At 57.8% G+C, this 24,709-nt stretch overlaps 1 long non-coding RNA gene across 1 annotated transcript; it reads left to right on the top strand.

The window, feature by feature from the left end:
* The first annotated feature begins 21,017 nt into the window (after window positions 1-21,017).
* LOC122223777 lies at window positions 21,018-23,434 on the top strand. The gene is made up of 4 exons (XR_006204469.1): window positions 21,018-21,172; window positions 21,652-21,706; window positions 22,766-22,900; window positions 23,275-23,434. It is a non-coding gene; the product is annotated as an uncharacterized LOC122223777 (long non-coding RNA).
* The last annotated feature ends 1,275 nt before the right edge of the window (window positions 23,435-24,709 follow it).

Raw genomic sequence — 24,709 nt, 5'->3', positions numbered from 1 at the left:
CCCCGGGGGCCCTCGGCTTCATCACCCTCCCTCAGCCCGCACCCCCCCCCCCCCAGCTTGGTGCAGAGCGCCAGCTTCGGGGTGGACAGACCTGGGTTTGTCCCAATGGCAGCGATGATCACGAAAATTACTCTGGGTGCTGTTGACGGCCGGCCATGTCTCTGCCTGGGCTAAGCACGTTACATATATTAGCTAATTTAATCCTTGCCGTGCAGTCTTGTCGTCCCACTTCTACGGATTGAGGAGCCAGAGTCAGAATTAAGTAACTTAGCCAAGGGGTGTTAGAGCCAGGATCGTGGACTCCAGAGCCCTGCTCACAGCTGCTGCCCCTTCCACCTCCCTCTCCTCCCCCCCCTACTCACCCCCGCCCCCCACCCCCGCCCCGGTTTGGCCTGGCCCGGAGCAGGTGGAAGCCTTCCCATCTGCAAAGGGGGTCGGCGAGGCTGCCCCTCGAGGTGACCACAAGAAGTGAAATAACAGGTGAAAGGCATCGGGCACATGGAGGCACCATGCCAGGCCCCACCCGGCCCCAGCCCCTTCCTCTAAGGGTCATTTCACATGAACCCAAAGCAGCCACCGCAGGGTTCCGACTGAGTCATTTCTTCCAAAGGTGGTCGTGGAGGACCTACGACGCGTGGGGCTTTTTTTCTAGGCGCCTTTTCTAGCAATGCCAAGCTGCTGATCTCGGGCCACGTGGCCCGGAAGGGAAACCTACCAAAAACAACCAAGGAGCCATGGAGGGGACGTTTCCAGTTGCTCCAGGGTTGGTTACGGGGACCCTGAGCTGGGGACAAAGAGGTGTTAAGAGAGGACAAAAGGCTGGGGCCAGACGCTTTCCCCAGGGCACGATGGGAGGTGGCAGAACTGGCCCTGCTGTTGGGAACCTGCCGCCCCCCCTGCCAACCTCTGTGCGCCTCGCCTTTCCCTGCTGGTAGAAGCAAGCTGAGCAGCCAGTGAGGGTAGATGTGGTGTTGGCACGCGGGTACCGCCCCCAGAGAACCCTCCCGAGGCAGAGGGCACCGCCAGCAAGAGGCTGGAACCTCACTCCCCCCTGCTGGATGCCCGCTGAGCTGTAGGAACCTAGTGCCAGCTGCAGGCACGGGGTGCTGGGGGTGTCCTTGGGGGAGCTCGACACGCACGTTCCGGAGCTGTGCCTGCTCAGGGGGACTTGGTGGGGAGAAGCCTGTGCTTCTCCCGACTCAGTTGCGCACGACCCCCAGAGGGCTCTTAGAGGCAGAGTCGGCGGGCCCCTTCCGGACAGATCCTGGGCAAAGGGCGCTGCTTCCCACCCGGAAAAGGCTGGGGCCTGGCCTGCTGGCAGGGCTGGAGGGGGAGACGGCTGCTCCCTCCCGAGGAGGGGCCGCCGCGGAGGAGGTCCCAAAACGACCAGGCACCCGTCTCCACGGAGACCGCAGCAGATGGAAACAGATCGAGACCAGGCAGGGGAGACAGAAGCCGGCCTCCCCTGACCCCTCTGCTCCCAGTCCCCCCGGAGAGAGGACAAGAGAAAGCTCTTGCTCCCCACTTCCCGCCCCTTCTGTAGAGAAGCTCGGAGCCCAGACCGAGTTTTGAACCGGTCCGGTCTGAGTTCCGATCACCAAGAGCCCCTGAGAGGTGTGGGATCGCCCTGCGTGGAGCCCCAGCGGGAAGGGGAGCTCAACAGAGCGCGACAGAATAAAGCAGTTAGGAGCAGTAAGATGGTCAAGATTCTCCAAGAAACGAGTAGCACGAGTAAATAAATGATCGAGATGGTTTCACACCTTGCTAAGTGCTAGGCAGACAATAAAAAAGCAGCTGTGACCCGTGGTGGGGTAACTGGGTTGGGGGGCGGGGGCGGAGCAGGAAGGACTCTAAGGAAAAGGGACATTTGAGCTGAGGCCCCACAGCCATGGGACCGTCTGAGGGACGAGGCAGCAAGGACAGTAAGTGCAAAGGCCCTGAGGTGTGAACGAGCTCGGAGCGTCCAGGAACTTAAGGCTTGTGAGGTGTAGTCCGGTGTGTGCCGGGAAGAGCGGAAGGAGGTACAAAGAGGCCATACTGGAAAGAACTTGGATTTTATTGCAAAGGCAACAGGAAGCCAGTGGAAACCAGCATACCTATTATGGACTCCCAGTGCCCCCCCCCCCCACCCACACACACACACACTATTTGGGGGGAATCTCGTCAGTGGTTATCAATTTCTTCACTTGCCTGGAGAGCCCATTCTCAGCAAACATTTAGGAGATGCACGCCAGGTCTGCAGATTTAGTCAGTCAACATTTGCTGAACACCTACTATGTGCCGGTGCCTGTTCTGCGAACCGGGGATCAGTCACTGAGTACAAGAAAAACCCCTTCCCTCCCTCTAGCAGCGTGAGAGAGAGCGGTCCAGTTAAGCGGGGAAATCACCGTCTGATAAATGGCCATAGAGCAGGAGAGAGCAGAGGGTGAGCCAGGGAGGGAGAAAAAGCACCCCTGCCAGGTCCTGCTGCTTGCGGACCTGGCTGGGGTTCACCCACCAAGAGGGCAGGGGAAGGCCAGGCCAGCGGGAGGCTGGGGACCCACGGGCCAGTAGAGTTTGGGAGTCAGTGTTCAGAAACATAAACGCGATGTCTCTGTGACACTCAGGCACTTCCCCTGCTGAGTCCTTTGCTGGGGACCCACCACGAAAGGTTCCCCGTTCTGAGGCGGACGGTGTGGGAGGCAGCCCCCGGGCGGGTGGCCCCCAGACTCCGCGGTTCACCATGGAGACACTTCCGCCATGAGAACCAGCCCTGTGGTTTTCCAGGCTGAGATAGGTGATTTGGTTAGGTCACCTTCTGCAAGGACTCAGGGGCAGGAGGTAACCTGCAGCGTCCATGTAAAAATACATTCGTTTTAGTGATAAAACGTTGGCTTTTGACACGGAGACTATTGAACAGCGTCCCGTCCCAAACTGTGGTGGCAGTAAGCACAGAGTCACCGTATCCCGGGGATAGAAGCAATTCTAACCCTAGGGCGCCTGGGCGGCTCAGTCGGTTAAGCGTCCGACTTCGGCTCAGGTCATGATCTCGCGGTTCGTGAGTTTGAGCCCCACGTCGGGCTCTGTGCTGACAGCTCAACCTGGAGCCTGTTTCCGATTCTGTGTCTCCCTCTCTCTGCCCCTCCCCTGCTCATGCTCTGTCTCTCTCTCTGTCAAAAATAAATAAACATTTAAAAAAATTTTTTTAAAAAAGCAGCAATTCTAACCCAGATCTATTAGACACGTTTTGCCCATCCTGGAGATACAGAGAGAAGATTTTGGTTTTGCCCTCGCCTGCCCCTTTCCTGCGTCCGCCTCTGTGCAGAGCCCGGCTGCATACTGGAGATAACTGAGGTTGTGCCCTTGAGGAGTTCAGCTCGGGTGAGCAGGGAGAGTTTCCAGGGACCTTGCAGGAAAATACCTGACGCTAGCTGGGGAAGAGAATTCTAGACAAAGGGGACTGCATGTGCAAAGGCCCTGAGGCATGACGCTGGGGCCCCTCTTGGAAACTGCATGCAGGGTAGGGCAAGGACTGAGGGGTGGCCGGCAGGGGAGAGCTGGGGAGAAGGACAAACAAACCACGGAGCTTGGAGACCAGGTAAGAGATGTCACTGTACCCCAGCTGAGGTCTGATGGGGTGGGGTGGGGTGGAGACGGCTTTGTCCACATCCACCACTGACAAAACCTTGGGAAACATTGTATTTTCGGCCCAACTTGGAGAATCTATGCCCCCTCCTTTCCTCAGAACGCCAATTGATTTCTTCTAATGGATTATCCTTTATTTACTTTTAGAGACAGAGAAAACAGAGAGAGAGTGACTTCTTTGGGTTGCAAATTGTTAGCGATGGAGCCTGGATTAAGAACTCAGGCCCGCGCCAGCCCTCTGTGGATTTTATGGTATTTATGTATACAATGCCCGTTCACTCTTCTGCTCTGCCAGTAAAGCAAGCTGATAAATATGAAGCAGATAGCAGAGGGCTTGTTTCCACCCTAAAAGGCAAGAAGCCCGGGAAGGCTCATTAGGAGAAAATATGAAAGGGGCAGCGTTCAAGTTTCACCTGGGAGGTGCGCGGCGGTGGGGGGGATGCGTCCTTGGGAAAGCTGCTATGTCACTGGTTCTCGGGGCAGAGGCAGGTGACTCAAGAGCACAGCATGGAAGCAGGAGACTAGGGGTCAAGACAGTGTCGGGTCCTGGAGGGCAGGGCTCCCGCCTGATACTCCTTAAATTCCTCTAGAAGAAGCTGGGCTTCTGTGGCAAGAGCACCGGCTTCCCATCAGAAGAGTGGAATTAGAAATCCAAGTGCGCGAGGGGGCGCCTGGGTGGCTCAGTCGGCTAAGCATCCAACTTGGGCTCAGGTCATAATCTCAGTTTGAGATTTGACCCCCTGAGTTTGAGCCCCGCGTCAGGGTCTGTGCTGATGGCTCAGAGCCCGGAGCCTGCTTTCTTTGGTCTCTGTGTCTCCCTCTCTCTCTGCCCCTCCTCCACTCACACTCTGCCTCTCTCTCTCTCTCTCTCTCAGAAATAAAGGTTAAAAAAATTATTTTCGAGAAATGCAGCTGTGTGTCCATAGGCAAAGCACTTACCCTCCCTGGTGGTCAGCTGCCCATCTATCTAACGGGCGTCCTAGCATCAACCTGGCCAATTACCGCGTGTGAATTAAGATATGTCAAACCTCCTTTTGCGAGGCCTGGTGTATAATAATGCCCAATGTATAGCAGGTGATTTCCAAATTTTCTCTAGTAACTGTGGCTTTTTTTTTTAATAAGCGTAATAATGTATGCGTACTGCAAAAGGAAAAGCAAGTCAGAAACGCTCAAGAAGTATAAAGAAGAAAGTGAAAATTATTCATATCCTCCCACCGGAAATGGCCACCATTAACATTCCGGTGGGTGTGCTCCCTCCTTTTTCTTCTGCATATAACGTTCCATGTATATTTGTGAAACCAAAAATATCGGATAATGCCACGTATGCTCTTGGGGATTTTTTTCTCTTCCCACTTAGCAGTATCTTGTGGACATCACTTCAGGTCAAAAAAAAAAAAAATAGGGTTTTACATGGCCATTTTCTTTCTTTTTAAAATCATGAAAATTTTAAACCGTGCCCAAAATTAGAAGAGCGTGGTGGGGACTCACTAACCTGGCAGCCGGATTCAGAACTTGCCAGATTTGGCCAGAATTGCTTCTTCCTATCTCCCTTCCCCGATCCTGTTGTTACAACAGCTTAAACCAGACACCGACCCTCCTGTCACGTGTCTCTAAACCAATACCGAGGCCATTATCACACCTGATAAAATTAATAAGTCGTTCCTTAGGAGCCACTGATAGTCAACATCTCAGATTTCTCCAATCAGCTCCAAAAGGTTCTTTTATGGTTGGTTTATCACATGGTCATTGTTCACGGCCCCCTGGAGAGGAGTTCCAGGTTTCCAAGTTGTCACTCATGAAAAGCACTGAGGGCAACAGCCTTTTGCACAGATTTGTGGACCCCTGTCCAATTATTATATTCTAGGACAAATTCCTAGAAGGGGCCTCTCCAGGTCAGAGCCTATGCATTTTTTTTAAGGCTTTTAATAGCATTTGACAAATTGCCCTCCACGGCAATTGTACCAATTTGCACTCCCACCAGCGGGGACTTGGCACCCTGGACAGCCTTGGGTTGTTAATGAAAGGAAATTCAAGGGAGAGAAAGCAGGTGTGGAGAAAAATAGAGCAGAAAAGGAAGCTGGAAGGAGAGGTGCAGGGGTGTGATGCAGAGCTCTTGGGCCCCCCGCTCCGGGTGCCAGCAGGGTACCCCCCCCCACCTCCGGGTGCCAGCTTGCCTGAGCCTGAGAGGCAGCCCAGAGAGCCAAGGGTCCTAGCCCACCAGCGACTGCAGCAGATTAAGTCCTAAAGCAACGATTCAATCGAGACTGAGAACAAAGCTGGAGCAAAGACTCTTCGATCCATTCTAATTAGGAGCTGCCTTTCCAGAGAAATCAGGAGCAAGCTGCCACAGCTGAAGGGGGGGGGGGGAGGGTGGAGAAAAGAAGCTACAGCCCAGCTGTGCTCAAAGCTTATCTGTTTTCCTCAAATCCCAAGAGCTTCGTCCACTGTACTCACAGTCCAGGGGACCCTGTTCTGAAGGTTATAGGTTGGACTTGGGCAAGACTTTCCACCATCAAAGGTCAGGGGATGTTTGGGGTGGGGGTGGGGGTGGGGGGATGGGGGAGGGCGGGGAGGAGGCCCACACTCCCCACGTGGCAGGTACCTCCCTTGCACCTGCTGCTTTTCCGTTGTGGCTTAAAAACTCAAATGTTGTTTCGGGGTGCCTGGGTGGCTCGGTTGAGCGTTTGACTTCGGCTCGGGTCGTGATCTCACGGTTCATGGGTTCGAGCCCCGCGTCGGGCTCTGGGCTGACAGCTCGGAGCCTGGAGCCCGCTTCGGATTCTCCGTCTCCCCCTCTCTCTGCCCCTCCCCTGCTCACGCTCTGTCTCTCAAAAATGAATAAACGTTAAAAAAAAAAAAACTAAAATGTATTTCTGGTTTTGGGGGGAGTAAATAAAATCAAGATAGGCTGAGGCCTGGCCCTACACACAGAACTGGAGGACCGGCCGGCTCTGGTTCCCGCAGGCTGGGTAAAGTCGGGGCTTCAGTCTGTAGGTGGACATCGCGACTCTTGGCTTGCCTCTGACTCACCCCCGCCCCCCACCCTAATGTCCGTATGCAGAGTACGAGCCTTCAGAGAAGAGCTGTCCGAGGATCAAACTTACCCAATTCTCGGTTGGCAGCGCGTTCCATTTGGAAGCACCGACTATGGCAGCCCAGGACTAGGGCGAGTTCACGGGCTCAGAACGAGTCCAGAACTTTCTTGGGCGCGGTATCATTTGCAAGGTGGTATTCAAACCGGGAGCACGCAGGACCCGGGTCATGGTGGATCCCTGCCGGTGCAAAAGAAAGTTCTCAAGCGAAGTTCGAGAAACAGCGCCAGGAGCCATGTATCGGCAATTCACACACGGGTTCTCGATGTCACTTTGTACATCGAGTTGGACGCTTTGCGCCCAATGTCACGCAAGAGGCAAGTGAAGCCCAGCCGGTGAGGTGACTCACCTGGCCGGTAAGTCAGGACTCCAACCTGGGGTCCCTCCGACTCAGGCCTCTTTCTGTGACCTCAGGCCGCCTTCTCGACATCTGGGAGCCTTTTGTGTCCCCAGCCCTTTGTGTCCTCAATGGATCCAACAGGGGCTCCCTTTCCCGGGGGGTGTCGGGGCTCTGGAACCAAAGTGGAAGAGGGCACAGCAGGAGCACTTGGCCCTGAGAGCCCCGCTTTGTGCCAGGTTGGCCCTTTCGCATCAGCCGCCCTTCAGCCCCTGTCTGCTTTCCAGGCAGAAGGCAGCAACAGCCCTGAGACCAACCTTCTAGGCTCTGGAGTCAGACAGCTCTAGGTTCAGATCTCTGCTCAGGCGCGTCCTCGCTGAATGGCCTTGCGCAAGTCACCTCACTGCTCTGGGCCTTAATATCACCTCCCCCGATTGGCCAGGATTCATGACCTGGCCATCCGTACCGGACGAACCCTCAGCCACGCTGGAACAGTCACCACTCGTGTTACTGCCACGATTGTGTTTGCTCTTGGCCCATCCTGTACGTTCCCCAGGGTCCGAGTCTGCTGCCCCCCACTTTTCATCCAAAGGAGCTCTGGGGCTGGGAGGCCTGAGTCTCCCCACAAGTGAGCTCTGGGATGTGGCCCACCGTGGTCCAGAGAAGACTGGGGGGACCGACTGGGGGCTGGGAGACCTGGGTTCGAGCCTACCTCTTGCCTCCTGGGGAGGGCCCAAGCCTCAGAGGCCTCTGTAATTGTAAGGTTGGACTAACGCACGGCCCGCGGGCAAGAGGGCTTAGTGAACAGCACCAGGCACGGGGACAGTGTGTCTCCACAGACCTTGGCCTTTTGAGCACCAGCCACGTGCCAGGCCCTGTTTTATGGGCAGGATCTTCTGGGCCGAACAGGATTGGAGAGGCCCCTCGCCTTGCCTCATGGAGCGTACGGTCTCATGAGGGAGAGACAGTAAGCAGGTTCACAAACACACGTATAACCAGGTTGTAAAAGCAGCTCGAGGGGGTATAAGATTTCAAAGCCCTCTGAATAAGATTTTCAAGGAGGCCTGGTTTACCTTGGGGAGGAGGCTGTCTAGCAAAAGCCTCTCTGCTGAGGTGTGAACAAGCAGGAGCCCCGCAGCGAAACAGGGAAATGGCTTATCAACCAGCAGACACAGCACGTTCAAAGGTCCTGAGGCAGAGAGGAGCAGCAGCCCTGATTCCACAGAGCCTCCTCCCCTGCCCTCACTCTCCCGGGGTTTCCACCTGCCCTCCTCTGCCGAGCACTGGGACCACCGCCCCTGAAAGGGTCGCAGATACAACGCATTGGTGAACAGGTGCTCAGAGATGAGCCTTGAGGGGCGCCTGGGTGGCTCAGTCGGTTGAGCGTCCGACTTCGGTCACAGCAGGGGCAGCCCCGAGGGCCCCACGCAGGACTGACCCAGCACCGCACCCATCAGTGGGCTGCAAAATCAGAGCCAGGGCCTGAGGGGGGCTTCCACTGACCCTTGGAAATGAGAGACAGAGGGTGCGAGAGCCACGTGGGGCAGGAGAGGCTCTTAAGACCCCAGACTGCAGCTGGGCCGGGGTGGGGAGGCACCTTCATCTACCCAAACCTCTCATCGCGAGATGTCCCAGTGCATAGCCCCTGCAGCTAACACGCCAATGCCTTCCCTTCCCTCCCCCTCCCTTCCCCAGACAGGGCAGGCCAAGCCCATTTTACAGCCGAGGGAGCTGAGGCCCAGGGAGGTGGACCTACCCCAGCCACTTGGCTAACAAGGAGGGAAGGCTTGTTCTTCTCTGTGCTCAGCATTCACAACCCACGTCTCGAGCCTCAGGGCCTTGCCGGGGGGGGGGGGGGGGGGCATGATTTTCCCCACTTTCCAGATGAGGAGACGGAGGCTTAACTGAAGCCCACCACTCAAGTTCAGTCATGGACTAGAATCCACCCGGAACCCGTGCTCTTTTGGTCGCTGAGACGCAGCCCGGGGGGGCAGGCCCAGGAAGGACACCACAGCTGGGAATGTTCGAGAACGGGCCTGCAGGGAAGTGGCTGTCCTTGACGGTGTGCAAGGGACGACCGCATAGTAAACATTGGACTTTGGGGACTAGAACCCACAGGAAGGGGGGTGCTGGGGAAAGGTCCCCCAGGAAGGATGGACGCAGGGGTTATGACAGGGTGGTGAGGGGCGGGTAATAGCCCGAGGTAACCCTTAACTGATGACAAGGCTCTCAGCAAGCGTGAGTTCCCTCGACTCCCTCCGGTGGGGACCTCCACTGGGGTCCACAAGCCACCCAGCGAGGGGCTATCTCCCTGAGGCATCCGCAGGGTGGCCCGCAGCCCTTGCCACCCTCCCGCCACCCTCCCACCCTCCAGTCCTGCCACGGCTACACCAAAGCCCCCAGGATGCACGGCCCCCAGGCCGGGCACTCCTGGACACCTGGGCCGCGTCATGTTACCCCTCACCGTGCTGTGCAGTGTGCCCCAGGCCAGCTGAGCTCATCGGCCTCTCCAGGACAGTGGCAAGGGCAGAGGCGCCCGCAGAGACAGAGCAGAAGATGGGCCGACGGACCCTCCTGACCCCGATCAGTCCGTGCTCCCTTCTGAGACCATCTGCTCGGGCGGTGGCGGGCCGCAGAGGGCGCTGGGACAGAAACAGCCGGCACCCGGCCGGCCACGTGCTGGCCTCTGGGGCCTGCCCGGTCAGGAGGCCCGGCTGGCCTTCCCCCTGCAGCCGCCAGCCCCCAGCTGGGCTGCGGGGGGTGCCGGGCTCTGGGCACAGACCCTCCCTAATGGAGGTCCCGGGGCAGGGGGGAGGCGTGGGGGACCCTGGGACCTAAGAGGGCAGGAAAGGGGCATGGGGAGGGGAGCGCTTAGACACCAAGTGTGCGTCCCCCTTTCTGAGATGAACACTGTGGGCCGGGTGCAGGGAACCCGGCCCCTCTGACGCCCAGTTCCTCCCTGGCCTTCGTGGTGCCCTCCCAGAGCTCTAGAGACCTGTGAGTGAGCTCCGTGGCAGGTCCCCAGGGCACCCCCAGCGACTGCCAGCCGTCCTCCTCCTGTGCCCCGAAGCCAATGACCCAAAAACCTCGTCCTGGCCGCGCACACGCCTCCCCGGCCTCCGCTGTGGTGTCGCACCCACACAGGCCCACGCACGCACGCGCACACACACGTACACACAGTGGGTGCTTTGGCTTCAGAGACCCTCCATCCGTTCTGTGTTTACTTAACTCTTCATCTATTAGATGGGATCCTTAACAGTGTCTTAGTTTCGGGGCGCCTGGGTGGCTCGGTCGGTTGAGCCTCCGACTTCGGCTCAGGTCACGATCTCACGGTCCATGGGTTCGAGCCCCGCGTCGGGCTCGGCACTGACGGCTCGGGGCCTGGAGCCTGCTTCGGATTCTGGGTCTCCCTCTCTCCCTGCCCCTCCCCCACTCGCATTCTGTCTCAAAAATAAATAAACGTTTACAAAATATATATATATATATATATATATATATATATATATATATATATATAAAACAAACCAGTGCTCAGCTCTGCTTACTCCACAAACAGCCCCGGAGACAAATGTTCAGGAGCAAGTAATTTTGGAGGTGACCCCAGGAGCACAGCAGGGAGGGAACAAAAGCCAATGAAGTGTGGCTTGAGCGGGGAGCTACTCCTGTGGGCAACAGGGCCGACGTATCAGCCGGGCACCTCTGCTGCTGGGGCTGCAGAATCCCCCACCCAGGGGCGAGGTAGCTGGGATATCTGCCCCCCAGTTCTCATGTGTCATTGCCAAGGGCACTCCTGGGAAGTAGTGTGGACCCCCCCGGCCCTTCCAGCCCGCCCCTCGCAGACGGCAGACAAGAAGGAGACCTGTGCCCGGGGCACCTCTGGGGCGGACAGAACGAGTGTGGGCTGGACGTTAACAGCCCGGGCTCCGGTGAGTGCCTCTCTCATAGCATCATGCAGATTAACTGACATAATACACGTAAAGAGCTTAATCCGCGGTCCGTCACATACCAAGCGCTCTGTGGTCTGAGCCATAATAACATTAATGACGTCGCCGTTGTCCCGGGTGAGGTTATGGTCTCCCTGACCACTGGGCCTTTGCTTAGGCTGCTCCCCCTGCCCGTCTTCCCTCCACCCAGTTCACGTCGGCGTGTGCAACAGGTTACAGCCCAAACGTCACCTCCTCAGGGGAGCCCTCCCTGAATCACGGATTCGCTCATCTCTCCTTGGATGCGCTCAGAGCAGCTACTCAGGCCCTTTCTTTCAGAGCATGTGATCACCGAGGTCATTTTAAATTTATTTGCACGATCGTGTGATTCTCTGCCCGTTGGCCGTCTCTCCCACTGGACCGTAAGCCCCCTGAGGACGCGGCTTTGTTCCCAAAGACATGCCCAGGGCCTGGCATGCTGTCACCACACAGGCGACACCTGGAAAGAAACCGGTGGCACAGAGACCAGGATCTGGCAATGGGGAAAACAGGCACAGGATGAGTGTAATACAGTGAGGTCAGTGCCAGATCCGAGGTATTTACAAAGGGCACCGGGAGCAGACAGGACAGAAACAATTCATTCCTTTCTTCAATACAATTTCTAGAACACGTATTCTGTGCCGAGCCTGGGGCAGACAGCGATAAACAAGACAGGCACGGTCTCAGCCTTCGTGGACACAGGGCTACCCATCCCTTGGGGGCAGGTGTGCAGGGAGCAGGGGGAGAAGAGGCTCAAAGCCAAGGAGGAGGGGTGTGGAGGGACGAGGGCTATGTGTTCACCAGACCCTGCTTCCTCTTCGTCCCAAGCACCAGGAAGAAAACAGGTCCCAGCTGCCTGCAGCACGGTGGGGTCACGTGGCCAGCTGTCACCAGTGGAATGTGGGCCCAAAGGACACCCAGTCTGGCCCATAGAAACCTCCCCGCTCTCTCTCCCTAGGCCTCCAGAGCCCCACAGCAAGGATCAGCAAATGTTTTCCAGAGAGGCCAGAGGGCAAATATTCTTATTTTACGGCCACAGTTCTTGGTCTCAGCTTTTATTTATATATTTATTTATTTTTGACAGAGAGAGAGAGACACAGAGCATGAGCGGGGGAGGGGCAGGGAGAGAGGGAGACCCAGAATCCCAAGCAGGCTCCAGGCTCTGAGCCATCAGCACAGAGCTCGATGCGGGGCTCGAACTCACAGACCGCGAGACCGTGACCTGAGCTGAAGTCAGACGCCGAACCGGCTAAACCACCCAGGCGCCCCTGTCTCAGCTTCTTAATGCTGCTGCCATAGCAGCACTAAAGCAGCCTTAGAGGATATGTTACTAGGTGGGCGTGGCTGTGTCCCAATAAAACTTTATTGACAAGCCCCGGTCACAGTTTGCCAACCTCTGTCCTAGAGGATGATGGAGCCACTGCCCAGGAGGAACCCGAGCCCCCATGTAACCGTGGAGCAGAGCCCGCCCGCCTCGCCCCAGCCAGCTTTCACTCACCTGCCGCTCTGAGCGAGAAAGAAACTTCCTTTGTGAAGCCGCTGGGGCCCTGGAGTGCTTTGCTAGCAGTTAGCATAGCCTAACTAACTATGGAAGTCTTCCTGGAGGAGGCGACCTTCATCCTGGGCCCTGGCAGATAAGTAAGGCACTGTCCAGGTGGGCAAGATGAGGAAAGGCCTTCGTAGGGAGGGCGGGAGCTCTGTGAGCCGCCTGACTGAGGAGTGGAAGGTAGTGTGGAAGATTCTAGAAGGGCTGCTGCTACAAAAGGGACAGAAAAGGTGGTGCTGAGCGGCAGGGAGGGAGGAACGGATAAGGCACAAGATAAGGCACGGGACAGGGATGGAAAGTGCTGCACCCCGCACAGCTGCCTTTCCCTCCATTTTCCATTTCCATGTGGTCCATACAGCAGGCCCGCCTGGACGCCCTCCCTCCCCACTCCTGCTTCAGCAACCCCACCCTCCTTCAGGACTGGCTGAAATCCCCAGTCGCTCCACTGTAGAGGCAATGGGGGGGGGGGGGCCTCAGTAAGAGCCAGGGCTTGGAGAACACAGAGTCCCGGGTGCAAATCCTGCCTCTGCCAGTAAGAGAAGTCAAAGAACAGACCATCAAACATAACGGAGCCCGGACTTGCTGGGCTTGAAGAGTTTTCTGGAAAACTCTGGGAGAAATGACACCCCGGCAAAGATAAAAGCTGGGCCCCCTTTCAGGGCAACGACCTCCCACTTCAAGGTGAACTTGCTTCCTGTCTTGCCGCCCAGACCCCGCCCCCCCCAAATCTGCAGCCTTCAGGCTGGTCGCCTCCTGGACTCTCTCACGTCCTTGGTGTCTGTTTTCCACAAACGGCCCGGTCCGATGTCCGGGGAGCTCAGTTTCGGCCATTGGCGCATCTTCTGTGCCCTTCTCCCGTCCGGCCCTTCCCTTCCATGGATTCTCTTCCAGGACCTTCTCTGCCCTGCTTCCACCTGCCCGCCGCCCTTTCTGGGGCTCCACTGGCTCCGGGTGGCATCTGAGCCCCCAACCTTGTTACCCTGGGGTCCCTGCGACTTCTCACCCCTTTCGGTGTCTCCCCTTCCCCTTGGCCTTCCCCCGCTGTCTTCCGCTTCCGCATCCACCCGCCCCCGCGAGCGCGGGTGAGTACCTTCCTCTCCCCTCCCCTCCCCACGCCCCCCTGCTTTGGGTCCTCTTCCCCGGCTGCAAACTGGGTTGCGAACGCCACGCCCCGCCGCGGAGCAGGACGTACCGTACCGTAAAGCCAAGGTTCCCCGAGGGCCAGGTTGTGATCGTTTTATTTTTACAACGTCCTTGGAGGGACGGGAGTGTTTGGGCAGGGTGGGGTTGCGTGCTGGGCGGGAGGCGACAAAGACGGCAAATAGCAGTGGAGCGGAATATAGGTCAGTCGGCGAGCGGTGTCCCAGTGGTCCCGGGGAGAGGAGACCTGGTCCCCTGGGGCTGGCTCTGCGGAGGTGGCCGCGGTCCCGTCTCGGGAGGCTGCGAGGAGGGGACTTGGGATGGAGGCAGGAGAGAGAGATGCTCCAGCTGCTCTTCTGAGACCGGAGGCCGGGGTATGAGAGATGCGTCCGGCTTCTCCTCGGGGCCCGTGAGCACAGGAGCGCCTTCTCTGCACCTGCTCCTGCAGGGAGGATCCTGGAGCCGGTGCTGTCGCCTGGCAGGTGGACGAGGCAGGCTGATCGCACGCAGAATGCGGGGGACCCCGTCTCGTGCCCAGCTCTGCCGCTGTGCCCTTGGGCTAACTGCTCAACTTCTCTGGGCCTCGGCATCCCCACCCGCAAAATGGGCGAAACACCAGTCCCGGAGGGACCGAGGACGTTGGTAAAATGGGGACGGAGCAGCGTTTTTAAAATACCCTCACGGCGCCGGATGCTTCTATCCCTTATCACGTCGGACTTTCCAACCCAGCTCTCCGTTTCACGAACGAAGAAATCGAGGCTTACATGTCACGAGGGTGAAATGAGATCTGGGGTGGGGGGGGGTGGGGGTGGGAAGAGCTCTGGGCTGCCTGTCGGCCGCCGCATCTGGGCCAGACTCGTGCTCACTCTCACACTTTCTAGCCCAGGACGGGGAACAGCCGCTGAGGGCGGCCTGGGGAAACAGCAGGAAGCAGTTCCGTTCGTTCAAGTGCCCTTCGGTGCCAGGCACCATGGTGGCGGGCAGAGGGGAGGAGGCGCCTGTCCCCATGGAGTTCACATTCTGAGAGGGAGACAGACATCAACACAAAAACCGCGGGCACGAGTAAAACTCCAACGATGGATTGTGCGAGGTGAAAGAAGCATACCGAGTGTGACAAGAGAAGAAAACCAGGGGACCTAATTTAGATAAAGGCAGCAAGAAAGAAACCTCCCTGAGCATAAGGTTTCTGCAGCAATCCGAAGGAGGTGTGGTGCTGCCCAGGCAAAGAGCGAGAGAAGTGCACGTTCCAGGGAGCGCGGCGAGCAGGTGCAAAGGCCCTGGGGCGGGAGAGAGCATAGTGCGGTGAAACAACAGAAAGGAGGCCAAGGGGGGCTGAAGAGACAGACAGCTAAAGGCAGAGCCAGATTATTCAGGGTACCTGGCACACATGTGAACCCACTTAAAGACTTTAAGCAAGGATGTGACGTGAATTGATTCTGTGTCCCCCCCAGAAAGTCCCTCTGGCTGCCGTGCGGAGAAGAGGCTGCCGAGGAAGGAGCCAGAGCAAACAGGAGAAGCCCCTAAGAAGCGTCTAAGCAGGAGACGACAGCTTACATGACAGACCTTGACGGTTTGCTAAAAAGCTCTCTGACTCGCCCCTCAGAGAGCAGCATAGCTGTGCCCATTTGACAGATGAGAAAACTGAGACTTCGAGAGGCAGAAGTGGCTGGTACAACATGGCTCAGCTGGCCAGCACCGGACTCGAGGCGGTAAGCCCAGGTGTCCCTGTTCCCAAGTCCGTGCCTCTTGCCTTTCTGTCTTGTGGTCCTAAGAGAGTTGACGATGTGGGTCAGCGGAGAGCTCAAAACTAAGCCACTGCGCCTTGGAAACATTCGCTCTCTGGGAAGCCTCCTCGTCGCCGTGCTTTTCCTGCAATTCCCAAGTCCTGGTGCCCGGGTCTGTGGATGGGGGTGATGACCCACCCCTCTTTCCAGGGCTATCGTGAGAGTTCAGGGAGTGTGGATGTCAAACACTTAGGAGAATGTCTGGCCCCCAGTAGGTGCTCCATCAATGTCAGCGCCCCTTTCCTTAAAGAGGACAGAAGGGTCCAGCCTGTCTGACTTCAAGAGCCAGTGACATATGCCCACTGTCATGCCATTGACCGAGGGTGATGGATTTGACAATCGGCATAGGCTCTGAGTGCCGGCCGGAAGGCTGACTCGGTCCCCTGGGTGAGTCCCCACACTCGGCCATGAATTTATAAAGGAGGAGCCAGGCACACAGCTGCCCTCCGGCCGGGATGTCCCCGCACAGTCCCCAGCAGCAAGCCACCCACGGCTGGATCTTGACTCCTTCCAACCGCGTGCCCGACTCCTGGGTTCAGCCGACTGGGAGGGGTCTCCTGGACCCAAGAAACGAGCGAATGTGGGAGCAGGGAGCTCGTCCCCACCCACGGAGGACTTCCCTATCAGCACAGGGTGAGTCCGTGCTTTCATGGGGCCTCGTAACAGTCTAAAGGTGAGGGGCACATTCCCCTCAGGACAGAGAAAAAGGGTGTTCAGAGACACAGGCTGACTGTGCCCGGTGGTGGGGACACCAAGCAGACAGGCTGAGTCAGGGACTCAGGGCCACCTGACTCGCCCTGTGCTCTCCCCCACAGTCTTGTCCACAACACAGCCTCGTCCACCTGTCCTTGTCCAGAGGCATATTCCTCCCGCAGCACAGAGCCAGGGTCAATGGCAGGCAAGTGGAAGGGGCCTAGGTGACCAGAGAGAGCAGAGCCCCCTTCCCTCCCCTTGCTGCCGAATGGCCTTTATGTAAGTGGGAAAGAAACACTGTGCTCAGCCACTGAGGTTGGGGCAGGGGCGGGCGGGGGGGGTCATCTGTTTCTAGAATGACCCTAACGAATCCCAGGGGTAACCGCAGTCATTGGAACATTGGAAATATGTAGGAGAGGGGCCCGGGAGCGGGGGGACCTGGGACGGACAGAGGAAGGCCACCTACAAGGGGGGATGGGGAGGAGAAGCCGAGCCATAGAAGGAAAGGTCGAGAGTGTGGCGACCTGAGAGCCAGGGGAAACAAGGGGCTGGAGAAGGGGAGAGATATGGCAAGGGGTCTGGTCCCACCAGAGCTCTGTGTCCACTATAGTCACAGAGGTAGCCGCTGACCTAGGAGCTGGTCACGTGACAGGTGAGCAAGTGAGGCGGGGGGCAGCGGAGGGGGGGGGCAGGCATCGGAGGCCCGGCTTGAGAGGCTGGCCGCACAGGGACAGAGACCTGAGGACGATTGGGGTGCTTTTGTTAGGAGAACAGAGACCCGGGCCTGTTCATAGGCCAAGGAGGAAGAGCCAGTCGCGGAAAAGAGAGAAGGCGTTCGAGACACGGGGTTTTGTTTTTGCCACATCTGTGCCTTTTATTCCGTGCCGCCTCGAATCCTACTCGAAAACAGAGTATAAATAAATGATCACATAATAAGACATTGTTCATTCCCTGCCAGCCAGTGACCTTGAAAAGGTCTTCAGCATAGTCTTTGTTCTGTCCTGGCTCGTGTCAGATTTGCTCTGTTTGCAAACAAGCACACACTTGGCTAGGCGGCTGCTGTGTCCCAGGGACACAGAGCCCAGCCTCTCCCTTCAAGGAGCTCACAGTCTGATGACGGAACGCACATGCAGACGAGCCCCAGTGAGACGGGGGCCCCACACGCTGAGAAACGCACACGAGGCACGGAAGTCACTCGGAGGAAGGAGGGGAGGAGTCTCTCAGGACTTTGGGGGGTGGGAGTATCATGGAGGACCCCAGGGAAGAGATAACTCCTAACCAGGGCTTTGAATGACACCCGGGAGTCCGCGGGGTGAAAAGAGACGCAGCACGTGCAATGTCCCGGAGGTATGACAGCGCAGGGGGCTGGGAGGGCTTTAAGGATGATAGAGCTTAAAGGTGAGGACAAGATTAAGAGTGAGCCTAGAAGTGGGGACAGAGACCAGGTCAGCAACCTACCCCCCCTCCCCTGGTCATTTTGTCTCCTGGGGATTTGAACAATACCTAGTACAGTGGGAATTTCAGGGAGAAAGTCGAGGCTCAGAGGGAAGCTATAAGGAAGGCATTCGTAGAGTATACACTATGTGCCAGGCAGGGTACCAGAAGCCTGTCACACGTGGGTGAGCAACACAGGCAAAGAGCTTCGCCCCTGAAGAGCCAACATGTTGGTGTCAGGAGTGGGACAATAAACAGCAGAGCTAACTCTCCTTAAGTCAAATGTAGAAGATGCCAGAAGGCGATCCGTTCTATGGAACAAACAAAGAAACAAAGTAGGACAGGGTGAGGGGCTCGGGAGTTTTGGGGGTGGGGTCTGGGTGATGCAATCTGAGGGTGGCTGGGGAGGAAGGAGCCTGCCGGTTGAGCAGGGACTCAAAGGAAGTGAGGGAGTGAGCTGTGCGTTTAGCCAGGATCAGAGGGAGTGGCCAGTGCAAAGGCCCTGAGGCAGGAGTGTGCCTGGTGTGCTGGGGGATGGCCAGGCGGCCAGTGTGGGCAGAGGAGAGCTGGGAGATACGAGGCCAGGCCAGGAAGGGCCCCGGAGGCTACCTTACACCTTTGATTTTTACCTGGGGTGAAATGGGGAGCCACCACCCAGGCTCAGGCAGAGAAGGGAGAAGGTCTGACTTCACGTCTTAAGAGGATCATTTCAGTCTTTGCAGTGGGAACGGATGGAGGGGGAGGAGGGAGAGCGGTAGGAGGACTGATTAGGAAGCCAGTGGGATAAGCCGGGGGATTGCGGTTCAAACCAGGACAAAAGCAGAGAGAAATGATCGATGGCGAATATAGGATTTCCTCATGGGTTAGATACGGGGTAAAGGAGGCGGGGGGGAGAGAGGAGCCAACGATGATTCCAGGGCTCCGGGACGGAGCGTGAGAGGAGTGGAGAACCCAGTAATCAATGTGGAAGGAGCTACAGGAGAAGTAGGACCGGAGGATGGAGAAGACCAGGGGGCCGAGGGCCGTGGAGTTTGAGCTGTCCACCCACGTGCAGCTGCAGGGGTGAAGCTGGCCGGAGGCGTGAGTCTGGAGTTCGGGACAGGGGCCCGACGGGAGGTAGGAACCTGGGAGTCACCGATGCCTAGAGAGCGTTGGTGAGGATAGTGCCACTCGTCCCCAGGATGCGGGCTTGACGCCAGGGGAGGCGGGGACTTTCCCTCTAGAATCACAGGGCCAGGATGATTTTTACAAGGAGCAGGATCCAAACCACCTCACCAGGAGGAGCGTGTGTGTGTCTCCCGTGGGTCAAACTGCGGTCCCTGCGAGGATCAAATACTTCCGGAAGTATAAACCGGGAGAAAGCAGCCGCTGCCACCGCTGAAGGGACCACACCGAGTGGAACCCGAGGACTCCCCACGCGTGCGCAGCAACAGTCCCCCGCCTCAACTGACTCATCCGTGAAATGGGCACACGCCTCTCCCCGCGGGTTCCGGGAAGAGTAACCCTGGCAACGTGCGTGGCTATTGCTTTCGTGATTAGGGGGGTTCTCACTGTCACAAAGGGCCTGGCCCACCCCGGGTGCTCAGAACAGTGAGGATGGTCATTCTTAACAGCAACGGCTGAGGGTGACAACGGTGACAAGGAGGGTGGTGAGTCCGGGCTTTCCCTGCCGAGGCCCCAGTTCTGCAGAACCGCAGGACGAGACGGTCCGCCCCGGGCAGGGGCCCCCAGAACACAGCACAGACGGCCCCCCTCCCCCCATGCCCCTACCCCACTGACTTCGCCGGCCGCCGGGCCATGACACGGTCAGTTCGCGCCGGCTGGGGCGAGCGGCCATCTGATGCGACACGAGCATCTGCCCCATAGGAACTGAACCAGAGCCTGTCAGCTGAGGCCGCATGAGGATCCCCCACAGCCTGAGGCCCGGGAGGCCCAGGGCTGGCCACACGCCCCACCTGGACCCTGACGTGACCCAGAGCCCAAGAAGAGAACAGTGGGAATAGTGGCGACCCCCGACAAAGACCCCCGACAAAGCAAAGAGCAGGACCCCCGACATCCTGCTTAGGGTACCAGACAGGGCTGTTTGGTGGGGAAGAGGTAACTGCTCCCTAAAGACATCAGGGTGCTGTGACCAGAGAACGAGGACTCGATTCTGGGCGGCCACAGACAACCCACACCCGTCGCTTCGGGCTTGGAAGACAGGCGGACGCACGTTCACGTTCGCTTCTGCCACGGGCTGTCCAGGCCACTTCTGACAAGCCAGCCTATGTGTGAGCCTCGAAACCCGCCGTGCCGGTGCCCCTGAAGCCCCCGGCAGTGCCCGGTGCTGTCCACGACCTCGTGGAACTGGATGCCGTGAGGTCTGGGCCTTACCCATCCCGCCCTCCCGCTGAAGAGGGAGGGAGGGTTCACCATAGAGGACAAAGTCGCTACATTCTCCAGGACCATCTCAAAGGTCTGAATCTTGGAGTCCTGGGACTTCCCACGGCGCCAGGGGCAGGAACGCCAGCCTGGCAGACAGCATTTACGCGTGGGATGTGCAAGTCTGGGGACAAACACAGAACGTGGCACCAGCTGCCCTTCCAGAAGATCTGGAATGCCCCGTACCACCCCTCCCCTGCCCTCTCCCACAGTCAGGAAGATTTCCAGGATGTGAGCAGACATCCAAGTAGAAATCCGGGGCTTGGGGCGCCTGGGTGGCTCAGTCGGTTGAGCGTCCGACTTCGGCTCAGGTCATGATCTCGCCGTCTGTGAGTTCCAGCCCCGCGTAGGGCTCCGTGCTGACGGCTCAGAGGCTGGAGCCTGCTTCGGATGCTGGATCTCCCTCCCTCTCTCTGCTTCTCCCCCACTCATGTTCTGTCTCTCAAAAAATGAATAAACGTTAAAAAAATTTTGAAAAAAAAAAAGTCTTTAAGAAACTCAGGGCTTAAGTCAATGTCCTGGCCCACTGCCAAGATCCGGGTCCCTAGGAGTTGGAGGTGTGGGCAGACCCCCACTTGCCAGTGAGCTGAGAAGGAGACGGAGTTTGAGTCTGAGCCACATCGACCAGCACCTCCTCCCGAGAGAGCCTGCCTTCAGGCGCCGGCCTCACGGAGGGTGCCAGCAGCTACGGTGTGGGGGGCCAGAAATACAGAAAAAAAACCATGGGGCACAGGCGTAGCAAACCCGCCATCGCGGACACAGGACTGTCTGCAGAAGGGACGGCGGGTCTGAACCGCCCAGACGGGCACAGCCCACCCGTAGGATGCAGTCACGCGAGGACGCAACTTCCTCCCGGCCCCGACTTCCAGAAGAGGCACACACCCAAGCACATCTGCACGGGCGCACGCACGTAGGCCCGTGCATGAGAACGCACGCACGAGCACGCACGCACACAACCCCAGACGGGGGAGCTCCGCGTTCCGTGGGAGAGCGACGTTTTAAAATGAACCGGGCTGAGTCTTAATAACGAAGATGAGATTATTCTCTTTAATAAGCGAAAGTGATGGGAGGGTTATGGAAGGGGCCTAGGGTGTCGTCCCGAAGGAGCCAGCAAGAGAGGCGGAGCCCAACAGAGCACGGTGGGGGCGGTGATTAGAAAAAATAAAATACAGTGTCCCCTTTTCCTGGTCACCCCGAAAGCCGAGGCCCTTCGCGCAAACCGGCTTTGGTTTGCCCTCCTTTTCCCGTTTCAGGCTGGGGAGTTTCCTTGCCCACAGAGGAAGTCTCTGTCCACCTGGGAAACTGACAGGTACCCCAAATATTGGGGGACGGGGAGGCCCCACCCGCCCTCCTATCAAAGAGTTTGTTTGCAGGGGCGCCTGCGTGGCCCCGTCGGTGGGACGTCGGACTCTTGGTCTCAGCTGGGGCCCTGATCTGGCGGTTGGTGGGATCGAGCCCCACGTCGTGCTCTGCCCTGAGAGTGCAGAGTCTGCTTGGGATTCTCTCTCTCCCAGTCTCTCTCTGCCCCTCCCCCGCTCAGGCTCACTGTCTCTCTCTCTCTCTCTCTCACTCTCAAAAATAAATTAACTAAAAAAAAAAAAATTTTTTTTTTAGAAAGGGTCCCTTTGCAGAGAAGTTCACCAGGGTCAAAGAAACTTCTAGAAGTAGTCAAGGTACAATAATACTCTCCTTCTTACACTGGAATGTTGTCCCCCCACCCCCACCCTGCCGCATCATGCATTTCGATCTCCTCCCAGATGAAGGTGAAGGAGCTGGGGATTGGAGGCCCAGTTCTGCCATCTACCAGCTGTGTGACCTGGGACAAATCCCTGCCCCTCTCTGATCCCTGAGTCCTCACCTGTACTGTGATAGTAGTGCCCACACACACTAGAGACCAGATCCGAGAGTGTAAAAATTAACTCATTCGTGCATTCAAGACCAGTGGCGGCAGGGACGCCTGGGTGGCTCAGTGGGTTAAGCGTCCGGCTCCGGTTATGATCTCACCGTTTGTGAGTTCGAGCCCGAGTCAGGCTCTGGGCTGACAGCTCGGAGCCTGGAGCCTGCTTCGGATTCTGTGTCTCCCTCTCTCTGCTCCTCCCCTTCCCTGCTCACTCGCTCTCGCTCTCTCTAAAAACAATTTAAAAATAAAAATAAAAATAAGAGTTTTCAGGTGTTTTTCTTTGGTGAGCCCCTGTTATGTGCCTGGCCCCTACCTGCTGACTTTACACCCCCTACCTGGGGGAGCCCTGTGATCCCCAGTACCTGCCCCCCTCCCGTACCCCCCCTGCACTTCACCGATGGGGCTCACCAGGCTTGCTCTGACAGCAGTGCTCCCTCGCCTCCCCTATCAGGCTCCGACGCTAACCGAGGCCTCCGCTAACCTGACCTTCCTCTCCCGGGGAGAGACTCCGCTGGAAGGATGTGCCACTCAGGCATTTCCTCTATTACTGGAGGCCGTCTTCCCCATTCACTGATCCTCCTGCCCATGAATCAAAGCTTGTCTTTTTCTTTCTTTCTTTTTTTTTTTTTTTTTTTTGCCTCTGCTACCAGCCCTTGAGTTTCCGATTTCGCCATTAGCTCATTGAACGGTGGCAGCGTTCCCGAGCTTCATTCAGGAAGGCTCTATCTTCTGCAGGATACAGAGGGAGGGCTAGGAGGGAGAGCCCAGGGCACTGGGGCAGAGTCGGATTCCGACCTCTTCCCCGCCTCCCCCCCCCAACCTCTCCTCCTAGGGCCACCCCAGAGGCAGGGCCTTGGGCCCGCGTGTGACTCCCTCGGCCTACATGTTCTCATCTGTGAGTCCTGGGCCAGCGTCCCTGCTTCCCCGGCAGACACTTTGTGATTTTATCAACTGTAAAACGCCAGAGGTAAGAGAGGTGCAAAGAGGAAGGGCTTTGTAGGCTGTGAAATGCTACCCCACCCCCACCCCGGGCCAGGGGCCAGGCGTTGGTGCTTTTGAAACACCAGGGACCTGCTGGGCTGTACCTTTCACGGTGTCAAGAGAATGCCCCCCCCCCCACCGGAGTGTGGACAAGTCACTGGGCCCGGAGGGGGAGCGTGAGACAAAGGGGTAATACAACTATTCCCGCCTGGAGGCCAAAGGCACCAGGGGGTGTTTTCAGGCTCCCTGGGATCTCCAGCTTTAAGGGTTAGAATTAAACGAGATAATAATGATGACCCTGAGTGCCATTGGCCTGCTAAGGTGCCTCATGTGTTTTATCTCCTTCTGTCTGTGCAACAGCACTGCTCTGATCAAGATTCCTTCACCCCTCCATCGACAAGATGCGTGAACGGAGACCTGGCAGACGAGGGGACTTTGCCAAAGGTCTCACAACTAGGGCGGGGCGATCCCAGGACTCACAGTGGCCCTCTGGCCTGCCACCTGGTGTGGCGAGCCTGGAGCACAGCACCCACAGCCCAGGGCAGGGGGGGGGGGGGGGGCCGGGGGGGCGGTGGGGCAGGGCATGTGGCTTCTCTACGACTCCCACCACCACCACGCTTAGCCACGTGCAGAGGCACTGAGCCGTACTAGACCCAGCCAGGGTGCGTCTGAGGGCAGGTGACCCTCACGCCATCCTCGGGGTAAGCTGGGAGCCAAAGTAGGGTTCTCTCATCCGTAAATGGGGCCGTAGACTCCCCTGTCCTCCAGAGCGCCTTCCCAGGGAGTCACATGCCCCAGGACCGTGGGACTGCTCAACCGCAAGCCCGTGTCCTTTTTGCAAATATATTTATCAAGCACCTACTCTGTGTCCTCCTGTACCCGGGTAACCTCAGTTCAACCCAGTGAAAGAGAAATAGAAGCATCCCATATGGCAGAGAGGGAAGTTTCGGTTTTCAGGCGTATAGTCACTTGCCCTTTGTCTCACAACTGAGATCCAACCCCAGGCTCCAGGTGGGAGCTCTTTCCATGACAGTCCGCGGCCTCCCCGCCACGAAAGGGCACAGAGCAGGGAGAGCAAAGGCCACTTCTCCCTCCATGTGGCGTCCTGCGAGCTGCTGCAGTCACGATTCCTGTTTCGCAGAGCAGGACACCGAGGCCCAGACAGGTGTCCACAGTTACAAACGCCCACCCTCTGGACACAAGCCACAGGGCTACACGGCAGTCCCCACTCCAACGCCCTCTCAAGAGGCCGGGAAGGGGGCCGCGGGAAGCATGCGGGTGCCAGGAAGTACCGTCAAGTATGAGAGAGGCTCCCTGCGGAGGCCAGGAGGAGTGAAAAAGGGGCCCCCATCCCAGACCAGCACTGCAGGAGGCATCCGGGAGGGGGAAGAGAACCGGCAAGGCAAAGGAGGAGAGAAGAGGTCCCCGCACCATGCGCAAGGGGGGACAGTATATGGCTCAAAGGACATGAGTTTTGGAAAGCTGACTCTATTTCCCCTGGGGCTGGGCTGGAGACGAGGGACGGGGCGATAGCAGCCGGCAAGGTGGGGTCATGCCTGCAGCAGACAGTGGAGAGGAAGATGCACGCAAGGGACGTGTTAAGAAGAGTCTGCGGTCACAGGAGACTCAACACCCGCAGTCATCCCTCAAGGCGCACGAGGGTAGGCAAAGCTCCAGGTCCCACGGCCACGGAACCCGTTGAGTGCTCTCCAATTCTGGTTCCCAAACTTGATTTGCCGTCACATTGTCATTTTTGTTTAGACACCCTAGTTAACATCCAGGGGGACTGATGTCC

This window comes from Panthera leo, chromosome B4 (assembly GCF_018350215.1).
Source record: "Panthera leo isolate Ple1 chromosome B4, P.leo_Ple1_pat1.1, whole genome shotgun sequence".
Classification (NCBI taxonomy): Eukaryota; Metazoa; Chordata; class Mammalia; order Carnivora; family Felidae; genus Panthera; species Panthera leo.
This window is presented reverse-complemented; position numbering and strand designations above follow the sequence as displayed.